This window comes from Monodon monoceros, unplaced genomic scaffold, assembly GCF_005190385.1.
Source record: "Monodon monoceros isolate NGI ecotype Baffin Bay Population unplaced genomic scaffold, NGI_Narwhal_1 Super_Scaffold_12, whole genome shotgun sequence".
Lineage (NCBI taxonomy): Eukaryota > Metazoa > Chordata > Mammalia > Artiodactyla > Monodontidae > Monodon > Monodon monoceros.
Window position 1 is genome coordinate 116,394,979 of NW_021703768.1, and position 20,762 is coordinate 116,415,740.

At 43.8% G+C, this 20,762-nt stretch overlaps 1 protein-coding gene across 2 annotated transcripts in view; it reads right to left on the bottom strand.

The window, feature by feature from the left end:
• Positions 1–20,762, bottom strand: part of SIL1 (SIL1 nucleotide exchange factor) — a 290,298-nt gene that overhangs the window by 234,331 nt on the left and 35,205 nt on the right. The window contains exon 1 of one of the 2 annotated variants that reach the window (XM_029216283.1): positions 8,056–8,196. The exons of the other annotated variant lie outside the window; for it this stretch is intronic. The gene's annotated coding sequence lies outside the window, so the exon portion shown is untranslated. Of the gene's footprint in view, positions 1–8,055; positions 8,197–20,762 lie in introns of those variants that run through there. 2 annotated transcript variants of the gene reach the window in all.

Sequence of the window (20,762 nt, forward strand, 5' to 3'; positions counted from 1 at the left end):
AAAAAAGAATAAAATACCTAGGAATAAACCTACCTAGGGAGACAAAAGACCTGTATGCAGAAAACTATAAGACACTGATGAAAGAAATTAAAGATGATACAAACAGATGGAGAGATATACCATGTTCTTGGATTAGAAGAATCAATATTGTGAAAATGACTATACTACCCAAAGCAATCTACAGATTCAATGCAATCCCTATCAAATTACCAATGGCATTTTTTACAGAACTAGAACAAAAAAATCTTAAAATTTGTATGGAGACACAAAAGACCCAGACTAGCCAAAGCAGTCTTGAGGGAAAAAAAACAGAGCTGCAGGAATGAGACTCCCTGACTTCAGACTATACTAGAGAGCTACAGTAATCAAAGCAGTATGGTACTGGCACAATAACAGAAATATAGATCAATGGAACAGGACAGAAATCCCAGAGATAAACCCATGCACCTATGGTCAACTAATCTATGACAAAGGAGGCAAGGATATACAATGGAGAAAAGACAGTCTCTTCAATAAGTGGTACTGGGAAAACTGGACAGTTACATGTAAAAGAATGAAATTAAAACACTCCCGAACACCATATACAAAAATAAACTCAAAATGGGTTAAAGACCTAAATGTAAGATCAGACACTATAAAACTCTTAGAGGAAAACATAGGAAGAACACTCTTTGACATAAATCACAGCATGATCTCTTTTGATCCACCTCCTAGAGTAATGGAAATAAAAACAAAAATAAACAAATTGGACCTAATGAAACTTAAAAGCTTTTGCAAAGCAAAGGAAACTACAAACAAGACGAAAAGACAGCCCTCAGAATGGGAGAAAATATTTGCAAACGAATCAACGGACAAAGGATTAATCTCCAAAATATATAAACAGCTCATGCAGCTCAATATTAAAAAACAAACAACCCAATCAGAAAATGGGCAGAAGACCTAAATAGAAATTTCTCCAAAGAAGACATACAGATGGCCAAGAAGCACATGAAAAGCTGCTCAACATCACTAATAATTAGAGAAATGCAAATCAAAACTACAATGAGGTATCACCTCACACCAGTTAGAATGGGCATCATCAGAAAATCTACAAACAACAAATGCTGGAGAGGGTGTGGAGAAAAGGGAACCCTCTTGCACTGCTGGTGGGAATGTAAACTGATACAGCCACTATGGAGAACAGTATGGAGGTTCCTTAAAAAACTAAAAATAGAACTACCATATGACCCAGCAATCCCACTACTGAGCATATACCCAGAGAAAACCATAATTCAAAAAGACACATGCACCCCAATGTTCACTGCAGCACTATTTACAATAGCCAGGTCATGGAAGCAACCTAAATGCCCATCAACAGACGAATGGATTAAGAAGATGTGGTACATATATACAATGGAATATTACTCAGCCATAAAGAAGGAATGAAATTGGGTCATTTGTAGAGACGTGGATGGATCTAGAGACTGTCATACAGAGTGAAGTAAGTCATAAAGGGAAAAACAAATATCGTATGTTAATGTATATGTGTGGAACCTAGAAAAATGGTACAGATGAACTGGTTTTCAGGGCAGAAATAGAGACACAGATGTAGAGAATAAACGTATGGACACCAAGGGGGGAACGTGGCGTGGGGGTGGGGGTGGTGGGATGAATTGGGAGATTGGGAATGACATATATACAGTAATACGTATAAAATGGATAACTAATAAGAACCTGCTGTATAAAAAATAAAATTAAAAAAATTAAAAAAAAAAAAAGAATGCTTTCAGTCAAGACAGCCAGCAAGCAGACCTCATAAACATACCCCTTCCCATTTCTGTGTAGATATGACATGTGACATGGGCTAAACATCAGACACTACCCAAAGGCTCCAATTTCTAGACCAGGAACACCTGGGCTCAGCTGTGAGCAAGGCCAAGGAGGCACCAGAGAAGCAAATGTAAAGAATAAATTCAATTCCTGCCTCTTTGGAGAAGTCCAAGTAAAAATATCCCTCCTACCTCCACCCATATTCCATTTCTTTCCGAATCTCTTAACATCATTAGGCTTTGAGGCAGACAGTATAGAATAACTTCAGAAAGGGACAAACAACTTCTGCTCTGAATTATTAAGAACATCAATAAGCAAAAAAATAAACATCATTCTTACTAATCCTCATGATTACAAACATCTAATGGCCAATGAGTTTACTGGGCCTGCTACACCCATTTGTTTATACCCTGTACATAACATTCTCAGTGATTAGAAACAGCTCTGCTGGTTGGAAAATGGAACTAGTAAGGACAAATCCACAGCTCTGACCCTCCTAAAAGCCAGCTAGCTCCAATCTTTGCATGACAGCCATTAGCTAGAGCCAGCCATCTCATAAGAGGCCCAAACAGAAGAGGGTAACAAAGGCACTATCCCTAAGGCATCTGCAACATGTAAGACGTTACTCAGTGATCTCTTCAACGGCAGGAACTCTCTTTTCACAACATTTTCCATTGGGCTTGGCACCTAGTAGGGCCTTGAGAAAATAAGTTGAATGGTTGATTATCCTGCTGATGATTGCAGACTCCTGAGGAGTGGGGATGGGCAGCAGAGTCAACAAAAATAGCTCTAGAGTCAGAACTGGATTTAAAGACTGACTACACCAAACTTTTTGACCTTGACCAAATCACTTAACCTCACTAAGCTTCAGTTACTTCATCTGTAAAATGCGGGTAATACCAACTATCTTACACGGTTGATGTGAGGACTGAATGAGATAATATTCTCCTGCTTTCACTAGTTTGGTGTTTGAGGTGTTGAAAAAGCTTATCGTAACAGCTGGAATTTCTAGATAGAAAACAAGCCTTGATGACTGTATTAGTGAGACAATATAGGATAAGACCATGCATTCTCAATGAGGGCAAAATCACCCCCAAAGGGGTGAAAACTGATTCTTGGGGAAGAAAAAATCTTAGATATTACAACAGTTTGTGGCCCTCCAAAGAGCCACAGTACATAAACAGATACACAGTACATCTGTGGTATTAAAATTCCACTGACTGGAGGCAGGGGGGCAATTAGAGAAAAAAATGTCTCAAAAGGTGCTAATGAAAAAAGGTTGAGAAACACTTGATTAGATGTCCAAAGGGACAACCCAGTTTCCTCAAGAACCTCGTGATACTGGCACCCTAATCTTGCACTTCCGGTCTCCAGAACTGTGGAAAATAAGTGTTATTTAAACCACCCAATCTATGGTATTCTGTTATAGCAACCCATAATTGACTAAGTCACTTCTCAATGCCTCAAATAGTGCCTAGGACACTATTAGGAGAATGAAGGCAGACATAGCCAGCCAACATAACCACACCCTTGTGTATCAGTCTGGGCTAAACATAGTTCAGTTGCTCCTGGATTCTCACTATCTCCAAGGTAGAAAATTGCACAAGTGAGGATGTTTACAGGTTTACACAAGTTTACAGGTGTAAACTCTTCACAAATCAGGAAAATTCTGACAGGTTCTTCACATGTGTCCTGAGCAGCCTCTTTTATGAGGTTTTTATCCCAAAGACAAACTCAATTACTGTTGAAGCTAGTAATCAGGGGTTACAGACAGCCCCACCTGAATGACAACAGGCTATCCTCCTCCCCTACTCAGCAGTAAAACCCTTGGTGAAAGTAAATAAAGAAAAGAAAAGGGCAGGATATTCCTTCCTTATAATTAAAATAAGAAGCTCTATGTTATGGAAGACTAAGGCTTTCAGCTTAAAGCCAACTCAGAGAAGGATAAAGCATTCATCCTTGCTCAGAAAGAGAAAAGATTAGCTCCACAAGGACAGGTCTCCAAATTGACACCAAATCCAGGCATTAGAGATTCCTGTGCTACAGAGCGTGATCTAAGCACCAGAGAAAAATCCCCAGCAATCCACAACCAAGGGGCTGGCATTGTAAGAATGTTCAGATTAGCTCTCCTGAAAAGAGGCTTACTCCAAGAAACTGGCAGATGGCCTCCACAGCACAGCTTCACTCAGGAAAGGATAGAAAATGAATGAAAAATAGAACTACCATACAACCCAGCAATCCCACTACTGGGCATATACCCTGAGAAAACCATAATTCAAAAAGAGTCATGTGGGCTTCCCTGGTGGCGCAGTGGTTGAGAGTCCGCCTGCCGATGCAGGGGACATGGGTTCGTGCCCCGGTCCGGGAAGATCCCACATGCCGCGGAGCAGCTGAGCCCGTGAGCCATGGCCCCTGAACCTGCGCGTCCAGAGCCTGCGCTCCGCAACGGGAGAGGCCACGACAGTGAGAGGCCTGTGTACCGCAAAAAGAAAAAAGAGTCATGTACCACAATGTTCATTGCAGCCCTATTTACAATAGCCAGGACATGGAAGCAACCTAAGTGTCCATCAACAGATGAATGGATAAAGAAGATGTGGCACATACATACAATGGAATGTTACTCAGCCATAAAAAGGAACGAAATTGAGTTATCTGTAGTGAGGTGGATGGACCCAGAGTCTGCCATAAAAAGTGAAGTCAGAAAGAGAAAAACAAATACCGAATTGGGAGATTGGGATTGACATGTATACACTGATGTGTATAAAATGGATGACTAATAAGAACCTGCTGTATAAAAAAATAAATAAAATTCAAAAAAAAAACCCTATCATGAGTACCATTAACTGAGACCACTCCCTGGCTCTACATTTCCTAAACTATAAAACGGGTGTAAGAATATCTACACCCCATAAAAAAAAAAAGAAAAAAAAAGAAAAGAAAAGAAAAGAGAATACCATATGCTAACACATATATGGAATCTTAAAAAAAAAATGGTTCTGAAGAACCTAGGGGCAGGACAGGAAGAAAGACAGAGACATACAGAATGGACTTGAGGACATGGGGAAGGGTAAGCTGGGACGAAGTGAGAGAGTGGCATGGACATATATACACTACCAAATGTAAAACAGCTAGTGGGAAACAGCCGCATAGCACAGGGAGATCAGCTCTATGCTCTGTGACCACCTAGAGGGGTGGGATAGGGAGGGTGGGAGACCTAGAGGGGTGGGATAGGGAGGGTGGGAGGGAGACGCAAGAGGGAGGGGATATGGGGATATATGTATACATATAACTGATTCACTTTGTTATACAGCAGAAACTAACACAACATTGTAAAATAAAGCAATTATACTCCAATAAAGATGTTAAAAAAAGTGAATGAAGAAAAAGACAGGAGGCAGGATGAGAAGGTCTGAGCATGAATCCACAAACATAAATGAAATAACAATTAGAAGGCATCCACCTATATGGAAAAAGGCACAACTTGCCTTTACAAACGCTCCTGTCTTTTTGAATATTCTCATTTATAGCAAATCTTCATTCTTTGAGGGTGAAAACAGTTATTGCATTCCTATGTCCCAAGAGCTTTCATATTACTACCTCATTTAACCACTCTTTAAAATATTATTCCCATTTTTATCCATTGGAAAAACCAACCCTACGAGGTGAAATAACCTGTCCAAGGTCATATGGCTAATAAGAAATAGATTCAGAATCAAAACTCATGTTCAGGGGCTTGCCTGGTGGCGCAGTGGTTAAGAATCCACCTGCCAATGCAGGGGACACGGGTTCGAGCCCCAGTTCGAGAAGATCCCACATGCCATGGAGCAACTAAGCCCGTGCACCACAACTACTGAGCCTGCGCTCTAGAGCCCACACACCACAATTACTGAGCCTGTGCGCCATAACTACTGAAGCCCGCGCGCCTAGAGCCCGTGCTCCACAACGAGAAGCCACCACCACAGTGAGAAGCCCGCACACTGCAACGAAGAGTAGCCCCCGCTCGCTGCAACTAGAGAAAGCCGGCGCGCAGCAACGAAGACCCAACGCAGCCAAAAATAAATAAATAAATAAATTTTTTAAAAAACTCATGTTCAGGGAATTCCCTGGCAGTCCAGTGGTTAGGACTCTGCCTTTTCACTGCCGAGGGCCCGGGTGCAATCCCTGGTAGGGGAACTAAGAGCCCACAAGCCACGCCGTGTGGCCAAAAAAAAAAAACTCATGTTCACCACTAGGTCCACTTCAAATGAACTGTTAATTCATCTGAAGTCAAGGGACAAGACTGCTTACCCATGCCATTTGGGGTTTTAAAAAAAAAAAAGTATGGTATCATGTATTAATGAAACTGATCTCTCATATGGTTCAAAAATGTCTCTGTCAGAGTTGGATTTTCAAAACTACTTTGTACAAAGGCCATATCAAAAAAAAATTTTTTTTTATATGGGAATTCCCTGGCAGTCCAGTGTTTAAGACTCCACTTCCAATGCAGGGGACACAGGTTCGATCCCTGGTCAGGAAACTAAAATCCCATATGCCAGGTGGTGCGGCCAAAAAAAACAAAAACAAAAAACAAAGGCCATATCACTTAAGTGATGCCACCCACAACCCCGTCCACTTGCACCTACACATACCATTCTAAAGGAGAACAAGACTCAGTGAGAATTAAGTTCTGGCATGTTCATTTCAAACCCTTTTTTTTAACTTTCAGTTTCACTTCATTATCCTTTTCTCCTGTCAATGAAACACACCAGGGCTCAAAATTGGCCTCTGCAGAGAATAGCTCGTATTCAAAGACAGCAGGAAAGGTGAAGAAAGCAGGAATCAGAGGACAAGGCAATTTCTCATTCCTGAGCTACCGCATCCCCACTAACATACTCCCCATTCCCATCGTCTGTAAAATGGGAGCAATAAGTCTTCTCTGTTGCCAATTTCATCAGAACAGCACATGTATTAATTAGCTGATAAAATTCACCAAACACCCAAAAGAAAGGTAAAAATAAATCTGGTGTGGCAACACCTTTAAAACCCAAGGTCCATGTTCTCAACTGAAGCCACAGACCAAGTCCTGATCCATTTTGAACAAACATCAATCCTAATATCCTCATGTCCTGACTCCCATCAAAATCCTATCCAATCTCCAAATCTGGCTAGTTTTACCATAAAAGAAAAGAGCTTGGGTAGGTTGGGAGCTAAAAACACACACAGATACAAAACACATCTTTCACACTGTCAAAACAAACACTGTGTTTATAAAAATCAATTTCTTCTCTTAGCAAACATGGAGGATTCATTCCTTACCTGCCTACCTAGTCTGGGTTTAATCTAACCCCCTCAATCCCCCAAAGCAGTTTGCCTTTTTGTTTTGTTTTATTTAGGCCAGAAAGCCAGCTGGACTTGAATCGAGGCCAAGCATTTAAAAGTATCAGAAAATTGATCTTACATATGAATCATATTTTTTAAATTATTATTTTTTAAGGCATCAAACAGCCCTCTAGCTCCTCTAGTGCAAAGGAAACCCCCACTGGCCTCTTAGGTGTTGGGCATTTCCTGACTCCTTGTTTTTCCCACATGGGGCTCATATTTCAAATGATTTTCTCCTGCCTTCTTTGGCAGAGAATTTCAAAGCGAGGATTTCCGGACCACCTAAATCAGAACCACCTGGGAAGGATTGCAGGTGCCCATGCCCCACTTTACCCGAAATTCCTGTAAGTAAAATCCAGGGATATGCACAACCTTCTGGGTGATCTGAAACACACCCAAGTCTCTAACCCCTACTTTAAAGGCAAGTATTTCATCTACCAGGGCAAAGGATAACACAAGACAGGAGTGGAAATACGACGCGGGCAGGGCTCAATTCCACATGGTGAAGAGACACCAGAATGTCAACACTGGAGCAGCTGGACAAATGCAGAAACTGAGGCCGGGAAAAGGGAACAGGGAAGGGAACTAAAACAGATGCGAAGCCAAAAGCCCGTCTCGGAGGCCCACTGCCTCATCTCCTGGCCTTTAAACAGAGTTACGGGAGACGTTTTGAGAGGGAAAAGTAGGGAAGGCAGCCTTGGGCTGAGAGGCCAGGTCTGAGGAAACCAGTGAGGAGCCCAGAGCCCCCTTGTACGTCCCGCTTCGCAGACACTGGGGGGGGGGGGCGATATGTAGGGACCCCACAACAGTACTGGGAAGGCGCCGGGGCCTCTGACAGGAGAAGCCCCAAGCCCAGGCCCAGGGCCGGGCAGCCCTCACCGCCCCTACCTTCGGCTTCCCGCCCGGCAGCCGAGGGGCAGACACAACCCCCACAATTCCAGGCGGCCGCAGCGGCAACCAGCTCCCTGTACGCAGACGCAGCGGCCACCGTCAGAAGCCGTGAGCGCGCGGCTATTATGTCACTCGCCTCCACGCCCAACTGTCGTCTTCCGGACAGCTTACGGCCGCCTCACTCCCTTTCCCGCACTCGGAGTTGTCAGCCCCACCCCTCCCGGCTTCTGTTAAGTCCCGCCCCCTAGCGTCTATCTGAGCAAACCTCCTGGAACTTATTTACCCCAGTATACCTCCGCCAGCGTGAGGTACCCGCGGGCCTAGTTTTGCTCCTAAACCAGAGCTTAACTTCTTTCTAGCGGAAGGATCATCAGAAAAAAGTCAGAGGTGGGACTGCCCTAGTGGTCCAGCGGTTAAGACTCCGGGCTTCCACTGCAGGGTACGTGGGTTCGATTCCTGGTTGAAGAACTAAGATTCCCACAAGCCGCACAGTGTGGCCAAAAAGAAACCAGAGGTGGTAGGGAGTGAAAAATCAAACTGGTGTGACTCAGTTGGGATAAAGCAGTAAGAAGTGTGAAGCAATAAACAGTCCTTAGAAAATTTATGCAGAATAGGGCACCAGCAAGTCACCTACTTTATATACTTATGTAATGTGTGAATTGAAAACGACTAATTATTTTAAAAATGAAAGTCACCATCAGCTGTAATTCCGTTCTACCACTGAATATCTTATTTATATATGCCAGGTGTTGTGTATACATTATATTTACTTCTTATAACTTTTTTTTTTTTTTTTTGGCTGCGTTGGATCTTTGTTGCTGAATGTGGGCTTTCTCTAGTTGTGGCGAGTGGGGGCTACTCTTCGTTGCAGTGCACAGGCTTCTCGTTGCGATGGCTTCTCTCATTGTGGAGCATGTACTTTAGGCGTGCGGCCTTCAGTAGTTGTGGCTCACGGGCTCTAGGGCGCAGGCTCAGTTGTTGTGGCGCACGGGCTTAGTTGCTCTGCGGCATGTGGGATCTTCCTGGACCAGGGCTCGAACCCGTGTCCCCTGCATCGGCAGGCGGATTCTTAACCACTGCGCCACCAGGGAAGCCCCTCATAACTTCTTAAGATCAGAGCTGTCACCCCCTTTTTATAGATGGGGAAGCTGTGGCTCAAAGGGGTTGAAAGACTTATACAAGTTCATACAGTCTGAAAGTGCTATAACTGGGAATTTAAGTCAGAGAAAGGACAATCTAAACAATAAGAGCAAACAATCAACCTATCTGTTTAGTTCCTTTCCCTTTTCCATGTATTATGTGAGCTTCTAGCAGTTAATCTACTTTCTTGATTATGTTTACTTCAAGCAGATGGATGATTGACTTCACAGCCATGAACAAACTTTGGTTAGTAGCCTGGGAAGAGAGAACAAGCCCCTAGGCTTCAGTGAGTAGTGCCACTTTATTAGAAAAACCTACATAAGATACTTCCCTGGGACTGGGTGGGAAAGGACAGGGAACAGCTCACTTTTCCCATGGAACACCCAGAAGGCTGGTGAGAATAGCTGGGCCCAGGAATAATTCTAGTTTGTGTCACTGCCTAGTACCATGAGGACAGATAATAAATGTTCAACAAGTATTTACTGCATCAGTGGTACATTGCATAGTGAACATATAAATTACAACTGAGCCTGACACAAGTTATAAAAAAGATATTAATAAAGTACTACAAGAGTAAGATGCTTAAAAATAGAATAACTCAAATCTCAGAATTCGTACTTAAACGCATGAGCCAAGAGAAGAGTCCAGCTGGACACAGAGCTGCCAACACTCACAGGAGCCTGGCTTCCTTCTTGGGACAGATCTAACCAGCTCAAATATGTGCAGAAGGAAAATTCTGTGTCCCCCCAATCCCCAAACCTCTAAAAGCCCTGACTGAGAACCCCTTCCCAGGGGAACTAGCTCCAAGCTCAAGCCTATTGAGCTGCTAAAATCAGAGTGCAGGGCTGGGCCTAAGCAGATTGCCTCTACTCTTGTGGCCCCCAAACAAGAAGGACCACTGTAAAGGTGGAAAGTTTGAAATCCAAGGATCAGATTGGGTGGTGGGATTACGTTGGTCTCTTCTCTGTTTCCCTGTATTACTCTTGGAATTGAGCGGAAATAAGTTTTAAATTTCCTTTTCAATAAGTGAACAACAACTAAAAAGGCTTCTGTCCCTTACAACTCTGTTGGAGAGCTTCCAAGTTCCCTCTTTCACTCCCCAGAAGAGCAAAACCTTGGAAAGGTAAAAAGCCTGGGGAACCACCTTCAACCTTGCCACCATCAATTAAAGGAAACCACAGCAGCACCCACCCCCAGAGCCCTGGCTAGGCAGAGATTTATATGATCGATCTGGCCTACCTCAACAAGCAAAATGTGTAAATAGATCATTTCTCCTCTGATCAAACTTTCCCAATTAATCTCCGACAAGCCTGATACCCAGTTGTGTGAAAGCATTCCTGACATCAGGAATTGGCTCCCTGCTCTCTCTGGATGGCCCTAGAATGTTGAGTGTGGGGAGCCGGAGCCCTAGCTCTCTGTCTCACCACCCCATTGTCCTGCCCCCTCCTCTGTGTGTACCCCCCAATCCAAGCTCTCACCATACACTTTATTTTTTTTTATTTATTTAATTTATTTGGTTGCAGCAGGTCTTAGTTGCAGCAGGTAGGCTCCTTAGCTGTGGCATACAAACTCTTAGTTGCGACGTGCATGTGGGATCTAGTTCCCTGGCCAGGGATCGAACCCGGGCCCCCTGCATTGGGAGCATGGAGAGTCTTAACCACTGCGCCACCAGGGAAGTCCCTCACCGTACACTTTAAATCCTGCTGCCAGGAATCACTTCTGAACTCCAGACATTTTATTTACTTGAACATGAGTACTGTGCTACATGCGGTGAGGATACATCTCTGATACTATCCCACCTGTTCTTACCCTTAAAGAGCTCAGAGTCAGATGAGAGACACAGAAATGTAAACAGATCAAATCAACACAGTCCAGCAAGGGCCATAAAACAGAAATTTTAACAAAGAGCTATAAGTTCACACTTCTGTCTATCTTTCCAGATCCCTTATGTGAATAAAACTTTTTCACATTCATCATCTTGTTTGCTTCAGACAGCCCTATGAGGCAGATGGGGCCAATTTTTATCCCCATTTTACAAATAAAAGAAAAACTCTTCTCTCTGAACTCTTCAGAGCTGTGCTGTCCAGCACAGTAGCCAATAGCCACATGCAGTATTTAGATTTAAATTAATTAAAATTAAATAAAATTTTAGGCTCAGTTCCTTAGTCACACCAGTCACATTTCAAGTGCTCAAGAGCCACATGTGGCTAATGTCTACCATATTGCACAGTGCAGATTATGAAACATTTCCATCACCGCTAAAAGCTCTGTTAGAAACAGTGCTTTAGAGGTCCTGAGAGGCTGAGAGTCAGTGCAAGGGCAGGACTGTGAAGCTAGAGAGAGCTCTCTGCGTTCCCAGAAAAGCTAAATCGAGCTGCCAACATGGAAGAAGCAAGAAGCTGAGAGCAAGAAGCTGAGGGGAGGAGCTTCCCTGGTGGCGCAGTGGTTGAGCGTCCGCCTGCCGATGCCGGGGACACAGGTTCGTGCCCCGGTCCGGGAAGATCCCACATGCCGTGGAGCGGCTGGGCCCGTGAGCCATGGCCGCTGAGCCTGCGCGTCCGGAGCCTGTGCTCTGCAACGGGAGAGGCCACAACAGTGACAGGCCCGCATACCGAAAAAAAAAAAAAAATTCAAAGGGTTCTCACCAAACAGCTCCCACTGAGGCCAAAGCTAAACCCCAAGAGCCATGATTCTGTCTCCAGAAACACCTTCAACCACACACCTACTCATGTACACAGACATTTGACACAAATGTACTGCCTATGGGCACCCACAAAGGCACTGAATCACAGGAACACACACACAGAGCAGACAGCTACAGCCACATAACAAAGCATCCACAGTCATTTATTTAGCAATTTGGGCAGGGTTTGGCAGGGAAGAATAGACTCTGCTCTATGCACTGTCCACTGGCGTGGCTCAACTAAGGCATGGTTCTCACTCACATGGCTGGCAGTTGCCGCTGGCTGTCAGTTGGGACCTCAGCTGGGGCTGTCAGCCAAGACACTGACAAGTGGCCTCTCCCAGGATCTGCTTGGCCTCCTCACAACTTAGTGGCTGGTTTCCAAAAATGAGCATCCCAAGAGAACCAAGCATTAAGGTGCATGGTATTTTTACGATCTAGCCTCAGAAGTCACGTAGCATTATTTCTGCCGTACTCTACTGGTTGAACCCTTCTCTCCTCTGACATTGTCCCTAATAAAGGTCCCCAAGCACCAAAGCTTTGGGAGATCACATGTGGAGAATAAGGCTTGCCATGTGGCACGTCACAGGACGTTGGATCATCAAATCCAATATCGTTGTCAGCAGAGAGCCCAGAATTGGGGTTGTAGAGCAGTGTACGAACAGGCTTTGAAATTGGACAGACGTTTTAAGTCCTGACTGCCCCTCACTAACTAAGCAAGTTGCTTTAACTTTAAGCAATGTTAGAGGTGTGTTTCCTTATTTGTAAAAAGGAGATAATATTAGTACTCACCTCAGTAATTGTTATGGAGATTAAATGGGATAATATATATAAAGCATTCAGCCCGGTGCCTGGCACAGTAAGTGCTGAATAGTTCTTAGCTATTACTATTCTTTTCCATGCCTGTTGGCTACACAAATGTTGTGCTAGAAGCTGGGCAAAGTTAAATCACACACATATACACATGTGGGTACTTATAGACTCACACAGGGGATCTGGCTTTATATCCCTACTTATATTCTAAATAATTATCCCACTCTCAGACGTACATACATATTATACATCCTGCCCAGACTCTATAGGAGCTTTTGCAGAAAGGTTGGAAGAGGTATTACTAAGGCAGACAAATCCTCCTTCCAGTCAAAAATGAGACACAAAAAAACGAAAGGTATGGCAGTGTCTCTGGGACAGAGGGTTTCAAGGGGGTTCTTCTGGGGAAAAGAATACTGCATTTTCTGAGCTGGGTTAGAGTGACAAGTTGAATGTGGTTTTTCTCAGCAGTGTCTTTATTAGTCCATATGTTGGAGCACACAACAGGCCAGCTCAGGTGTCAAGGGGCTGGTCACATGCAACTAATCATTCTTATTTGTTTACCTAGTGTGGCTTCCCATTTCCCCACAGCCTCTGCAGAGACGCCCAGGATGGGAGGCATTGGCACCAAGATCATTATGGAATTATGAGACCCATCGAACCATCATTAGAGCCACTGTGGGGAAATAAATCTTCCCTGGCTAGAATTGGACTGCACAGCCATGGGAACCCTCCCAATGTGTGTTCCTCAGGAACTGGCAGGGGTAAGAGCTGAAGAGTGGGGTAAGGTTAAGGGGTCCTTCTCCAGGGCTGGGGATCTAGGGGCTCTGGCCTTGTCCACTCCTCATCCTGGGGAACAATGATAATAATGACAACCTAATGTTAAACAGAACTTTACAGTTTATATCACTTTCTTGCATTCATTATACCATTTAATTCTCATAGGAATCCTGTGAGATGCAGGATACATTGTCCCTCATTAACCAAAAAGGAAACTGAAGTTCAAATACTCTGAGAGATGCGGCATGGTAGAGATGACCCATGGAACATGTGGAATGGAGTGCTTCTGAGAGTCCAGTTAGACCTCAGCTTTGATCTAGCTGTAAATCTAATATTTTCATATTACAAATAGGTCAGCTTTTATCTACCAGAGTATATCCATTAGTTAACAAATTTATTGAGTTCATAAGCCAGGTGGTATGCTAAGAGCTGGCAATATATGATGAGTGAGCTGACTTAGTCCTCAAGTAAATTAAAGAAAGCCTCAACTTTTTTGCACTCCTGTCATTCAGAGGTGGGTTACATTTCCCCTCCCTTTGAATCTGGGTTGGCCTGTGACTGCTTTGACCAATGGAGTACAGAAGAAGTGACACTCTTCAATTATAAGCCCCATCTTTCAGAGTTTCCATTTTGGTTTTTTGGATACCTGAGCCACTCTTTCATAAGTCCAATCACTCTGAGGGAGGGACAGTATGGAAAGGGGCCCAGCTGAGCCCAGGCTTCCAGCTGACTTGCCAAGGTACCAGACATGTGAGTGAAGCCTTCTTGGACCCTCTAGACCAGACCAATTTCTAGCTGAGTGCCGATGAGCGGTGCCAGTCAATATCACATAGAGCAGAAGAATCATCCAACCAAACCCTTCCTGAAGTCCTGTTGCACAAAATCATGAGATGTAACAGAATGGTTGTTTTGGCAAACCTCTTCTATAAAGGGCCAGATAGTAAATACTTTAGGCTTTGTGGGCCACGTACCAACTCTGTCACATATTGTTCTTGTTTAGGGGGTTTCTTTTACAACCCCTTAAAAATGTGAAAAAAAGTTCTTAGTTTTTCAGTTATATAAAAACAGGTGTGGTGCAGTGGTTAAGAATCCACCTGCCCATGCAGAGGACACAGGTTCGAGCCCTGGTCCGGGATGATCCCACATGCCGCAAAGCAACTAAGCCCACAACTCGGTAGTTGTGCACCACAACTACTGAGCCTGCACTCTAGAGCCTGTGAGCCGCAACTACCGAAGCCCATGTGCCACAACTACTGAAGCCCACGTGCCTAGAGCCCGTGCTCCGCAACAAGGGAAGCCACCGCAATGAGAAGCCTGCGCACCGCAACAAAGAGTAGCCCCCACTCGCCGCAACTAGAGAAAGCCCACGCAGCAACGAAGACCCAGTGCAGCCAAAAATTAAATAATTAATTAATTAATTTAAAAACAACAACAACCAAAAAAACAGGTGGTAGGCTGGATCTGGCACATGGGTCCTACTATGCCAACCTCTGCTTTAGGCCACTAAGGTTTGGGGTAGTTTGTTACCTAGAAATAGCTAGCCAGAACAGTCCCTTCCTTCATGAAGCTAGAAGACTGCGAGGAAGACAACATAAAACTAAAAAACAATTACTAGTTAATCAGATTGCTACATATGCTCTAAATGCCATGGGACTTTAACAACACTGATGGCTCCAGGAAAGGACTCCCCCAAAAGGTAACATTTAGACTGAGACTTGAAGGATGACTATAAGTTTGCAGGTGAAAAGAAACAAAGAAGCATATAGTGGGCCCACCATTTTGGTTCAGTGTGGGACTCTCTGAAGGGCAATACTAGTTCCAGAGCTCTCTCTTGGATTGGCAAAGGACTTCTTCCTCCACCCAATCTTCTTCTGCCTCCTTCCTTTCATAGGTATTGTTCCCTATGAACATCTGGAACCCTGAACCCAGTCTCAGTTCCTGCCTCTGGAAAACCCAACCCATGACACTTGCTAAAACAAAAAGGGAATTTATTGACTCACGTACGTGGAGAGTCTACAGGCAGAGTCCTGAGTGTCAAGCAGAGGTAGGTTTAGAGTTCCAACTAGGGTGACCAACATGGGACACAGGACTTTCAGTCCTAAAACCAGGAAGGTCACAGACAAACTCCAATGTATAACCAGGTCTTGATCTTTCCATGGCTTGGATCTCCTATCACCTGGGTGGGATAATTCAGTCTCAGGCTCTACACAAAGCAAGACAGGTCAGCACGTTCAGACCCTGTATTCTCTCAAGTTGGAGACCGGCAAGAGGGAAACTAGTTTGCTACCCTTATAGCTCTAAATAATTGGATTGAGTCTTATTGGCTCGCATTGGCCTGCTTGAGTCATGTGCCCTTATTTTTTAAGTTTAGTGTTTTTTGTTTTGGGGGGGCAGTGTTTTGGCTGCACCACACGGCATGAGGAACTTCCCCAACCAGGGATGGAACCTGCACTCCCAGCAGTGGAAGGGCATAGTCTTAGCCACTGGACCACCAGGGAAGTCCCAAGTTTAGTTTTTTTTAATTGACATAATTCAGTTACTAAAAATTCATCCTTTTAAAGTATGAAATTCAGTAGTTTTTAGCGTACTCACAATGTTGTACAATTATCACCACTATCTAATTCCAAAACATTTTCAGCACCTCAAAGAGAAACCCCAGACCCATTAGCAATCATCCCCATTCTCCCTTCCTCCAATCCCTGGCAGTCACTAGTGTACTTTCCGTCCCTGTAGCTTTGCCTATTCTGCGTATTTCATATAAATGGAATCATATAACATATGGCCTGTCTTCTTTCACTTAGCACAATGTTTTCAAGTTTCATCCATGTTGTAGCATGAATTAGTACTTCATTCCTTTTTATGGCTGAATAATATTACCCTTGTATGAATATACCAACATTTTATTTATCCACTCATCACATTATGGACATTTGGGTTGTTTCCATTTTTCATTGTTATAAATAATGCTGCTATGAACATTCCTATACAAATTTTTATTTGAAGACCTGTTTTAAATTCCCTTGGGTATACACCTAGGAGTAGAATTGCTGGATCATATGGTAACTCCATGTATGGCCCCATTTTTTAATCAATCACTGTGGCCTGGAGGATGGAATCATCTGATTGGTTTAAACCTAAGTCACAGGCTCTACTCCTGGTGCTGAGGGTGGAGTCAGTTTCACTAGAACAACACGGACTGAGGAGAGAATGATGTTTCACCAGAAGGAAATGTGGAACAGATAGCAGATGCAGGGTGAATGGACTCGAGGCAGCAAATCCACAGATGACCACTGCAAATAACTACTTTACTGAATGCTTACTATGACCCAGGCACTGTGCTAAGTACCTGCGTTATCTCATTTAACCCTGCTAGCAACTTCATGAGGTTTCTACTATTATTCCTATTTTACAGATGAGGAAACTGAGCCTCAGAAAAGTTGAGTAAGTTGCCAAGTTTGTGTATCCGGGAGGTGGGAATTTGAACCCAGTTCTGATTGCAAAGCAAAGTGTCAGAGAAAAAACAGATTTTGAGTTACTTCAAAGTGTATCTACTAGAGGCTCTTCTATTTCATTTGCCCAACATTGTTATAATCATTGTAGAAGAGTCTGTGTAACCAAAAATTTCCTTTTACATCAGGAACAGGGAAGAACAGGTTTTATAATGAAAAAAATCACAGTTGACATTTTTTTCCTTTAGATTTCCAAGTAAGCTTCCAGCTTAGTGAGATACTGCATCATTGGCATTGAAATTAAGCAGCAATATTTCTCAGAAAGCCCCCATGCTTCTTGTAACCAACCATCTTTTTCAAATAGGTCTAGCAGAAATTCAGCTAAATTTTTCTTGTCATGAGATTAGGAAATGCAGAACACCACATCCTCCCACCACATTAACCTCCCTCAGACATGATTTACAAGAGCTCTTATCATAGGCTCTTCTGCAGTCCTCATGGTGAGAACCTGAGGCCAGGGATTTCTGACTCTCTGCTCCAGTAGACCAGAGCTTGGGCAGTGTGAGATGGGTGGGACAGAAGATGTGAGGTTGCCAAAGAGTTGAAAGGGTACAAGGAGTTGCATTTCATTGCCCCCACACCCTCTGCCGAATCCAAAAAGCCAGTCTTTGGAATATCATGGAGGAATAACTTCATATTAAGCTGCATACTGTATTAAGCTTCATACTAAGCTTCAGGCTTACAGCACCACACTGACATTTAAGAGACTTCCTCCCACCACCTCCTCCTCCCCAGTACACACACATCCCCACCAAAGCAACTTGCATCCTAAACCCTTAAAAGATTTACTGCCAGTATCACAGACAAATTAGTGAATGCTCCAGCAGTTGTTTCCAAAGACAGGACACTCATTTGCATGAGGAGTTGCATGCCATCTGCATTATATTTGCAAGTAATTTGCATATCATGTCTGTCCTGTCAGAATGTACATAAATCCTTTATACTTTTGCTTTTTTATTTTCTAAAAAGGACTACGCCTCCACATCCTGCCCAGACCGTCTGGTAAAATTACCAGTCGAGTATTCCTAGCTTGATTGTGAAGAGCCTCACATGCCATGCTAAGGAGATCTCAAACTGTAGCAAATCCCCAAGGATATCAGAAACCAGTTTGAGATGTTTCCTTCATTCATTTATTCAACAAATCTTTACTGAACACCTACAATGTGCCAGACACTGTTCTGGGTGCTGAGGATATATCTTTGAACAATGAGATAAAAATAATTACAGCATTAAAAATTAAATGCTGGGGAATTCCCTGGTGGCGTAGTGGTTAAGAATCTGCCTGCCAATGCAGGGGACATGGATTTGAGCCCTGGTCCAGAAAGATCCCACATGCTGTAGAGCAACTAAGCCCATGCGCCACAACTACTGAGCCTGCGCTCTAGAGCCCATGAGCCACAACTACTGAGCCTGTGTGCCACAACTACTGAAGCCCACACACCTAGAGCCCATGCTCCGCAACAAGAGAAGCCACTGCAACGAGAAGTCCACGCACTGCAATGAAGAGTAGCCCCCACTCGCCACAACTAGAGAAAGCCCGCGCACAGCAATGAAGACCCAACGCAGACAAATTAATTAATTAATTAAATTTAAAAAAAATTAAATGCTGTCATTTCAGAAGATCACTTCTCACCAACCCAATCAATAAATACAAGTGCAAACCAACACTAAAATCTCAAAGTGTTTGGCTATAAGGTAGTCATCTGGGTATTACAGACTATGCTTACATTTAAAAAAATTAATCCCGAAATTAAATAATACATTTCTTTTTTTAATATTTATTCATTTATTTGGCTGCATCAGGTCTCAGTTGTGGCATGCGGGATCTTCGTTGCGGCATGCGGGACTGTTTATTGCAGCACAGGGCTCAGTAGTTGTGGCATGCTGGCTCTCTAGTTGTGGCGTGAAAGCTTCAGAGCACGTGGGCTTAGCTGCCCGTGGCACGTGGGATCTTAGTTCGCTGACCAGGGATTGAACCCACGTCCCCTGCATTGGAAGGCGGATTCTCAATCACTGGACCACCAGGGAAGTCCCAAATAATACATTTCTTAAAGGGTACTGAAGACCCCTGAGAATACATCCACAGTGATCCATGAGCCCCAGGTTTGAAAAACACTAACTAGAGAGTCATTAAACGATTTAAGCAGGGGACTTCCCTGGTAGTCCAGGGCCTAAGACTCCACGCTCCCAATGCAGGGGTCCCAGTTCGCTCCCTGGTCTGGGAACTAGATCCCACATGCCGCAACTAAGAGTTCGCATGCTGCAACTAAAAATTCCACACACCACTAAAGATCCCGCAAGCAGCAACGAAGATCCCTCGAGCCGCAATTAAGACCCAGTGCAGCCAAATAATTAAAGAAAAATAAGTTTTAAAAAAGATTAAAGCGGACTTCCCTGGCGGTCCAGTGGTTAAGACTGTGCTCCCACTACACAGGGCACAGGGTTCAATCCGTGGTCAGGGTAAGATCCCACAAGAAAATGACCTAGGTTTGTGTCTTAGATCTTTCTGACAGCTACATGGAGGGTGGGCTGGAAGCAGTTGCAGGTCAGAGGCTAAGAGATCAGAGAGAGACTTCAATAGTCTGGATGTGACTCAGATGTGGCGCTGTCCACAATGCCAGCCTCATAAACCTTGGCCCCCTCACTGATGTCTGTCTGAAATCAAGTCACAACACTTACATGGTAGCTTCAGAAGTTTTACATAAAAATTTGTGCAGTCACAGAGAGGGGTCACAACCTACATGGTTTCACTTGAAAAATCAGGTCTAGACATGTCTATCCAAATTCTCTTATGCAGCCATAAGTTGAAGGTCCTTCTCAACTCTTCCATCACCCAGCTCTCAACTGACTCTAGTTTCTCTCTTCTTGATCTTTTAAACTCTGGGACTCCAAATACATCATGTCTTAATTTTGTGGAGCAATTCAACTTCTATTTGAAAACCCCAGGAGTGTTTGAAAACAATGGGCCCTTCAGTTCCAGGACCTACCCTATGGGAAGTTATAAATAACTTAAAAAAAAATTCTGTCCTTAAGTAAAGAACCTTATCAAGAGCAATAGCTCTGTCATGGAGAGAAGAGCCAGAGATAGTAGCAGAGGGAGAATCACGACTATAGGGGGGAAAGGAAGCCCATGGCCAAATACAAAGATTCAAGGGGTAGGCCACAAACAGCTCTCATTAGGTCTTAGTCACATTGTTAGGGTGGATTGCTTGGTTTAGAAGCTCAGAGGTATCCAGACAGGGTCTGGTTAAAAACCCAGGGTAATGCCAACCAAAAAGAGGAGAAAGGTAATGGACAGGAGTCCAAGGAGAAGTGAGATGTAGAGAGATGTAGCAGAAAACAAAAGAAGAGCTTCAAGAAAGAGGGAGCCAGCAATGTAGAACATCACAGAGAGGTCAAGTACAAGGAAAACTGGAGAGAAGTCATTGGATCTAGCAATTAAGGTGACCAAAAGAGCAGTTGTAGTGAGGTCTTGTGGGAGATACTGTTAATTATTTGCCCCAAAGCTATTTTCCCACCCTCCTTCCCTACTTACAAGGACTGCCTCCCACTAAAAGGGAGGCTGGATAATTTCTCAGTATACCTTCCCCCACTCCTTTAAACCCAAGGATAGACAAGTGACCTAGTTCTGGGCAAAGGGACTTGGGAATAAGCCTAGAAGCTTATGGAAAAGATTTTCCTTTTCAATACAATATATATCTTCAACCCCTTCCTTTCCTGCCTTGAAAGTTGTATATGAGCTCATGCTGTTCAGAGCTGTGGCAGCCATCTTAGGACTGTGG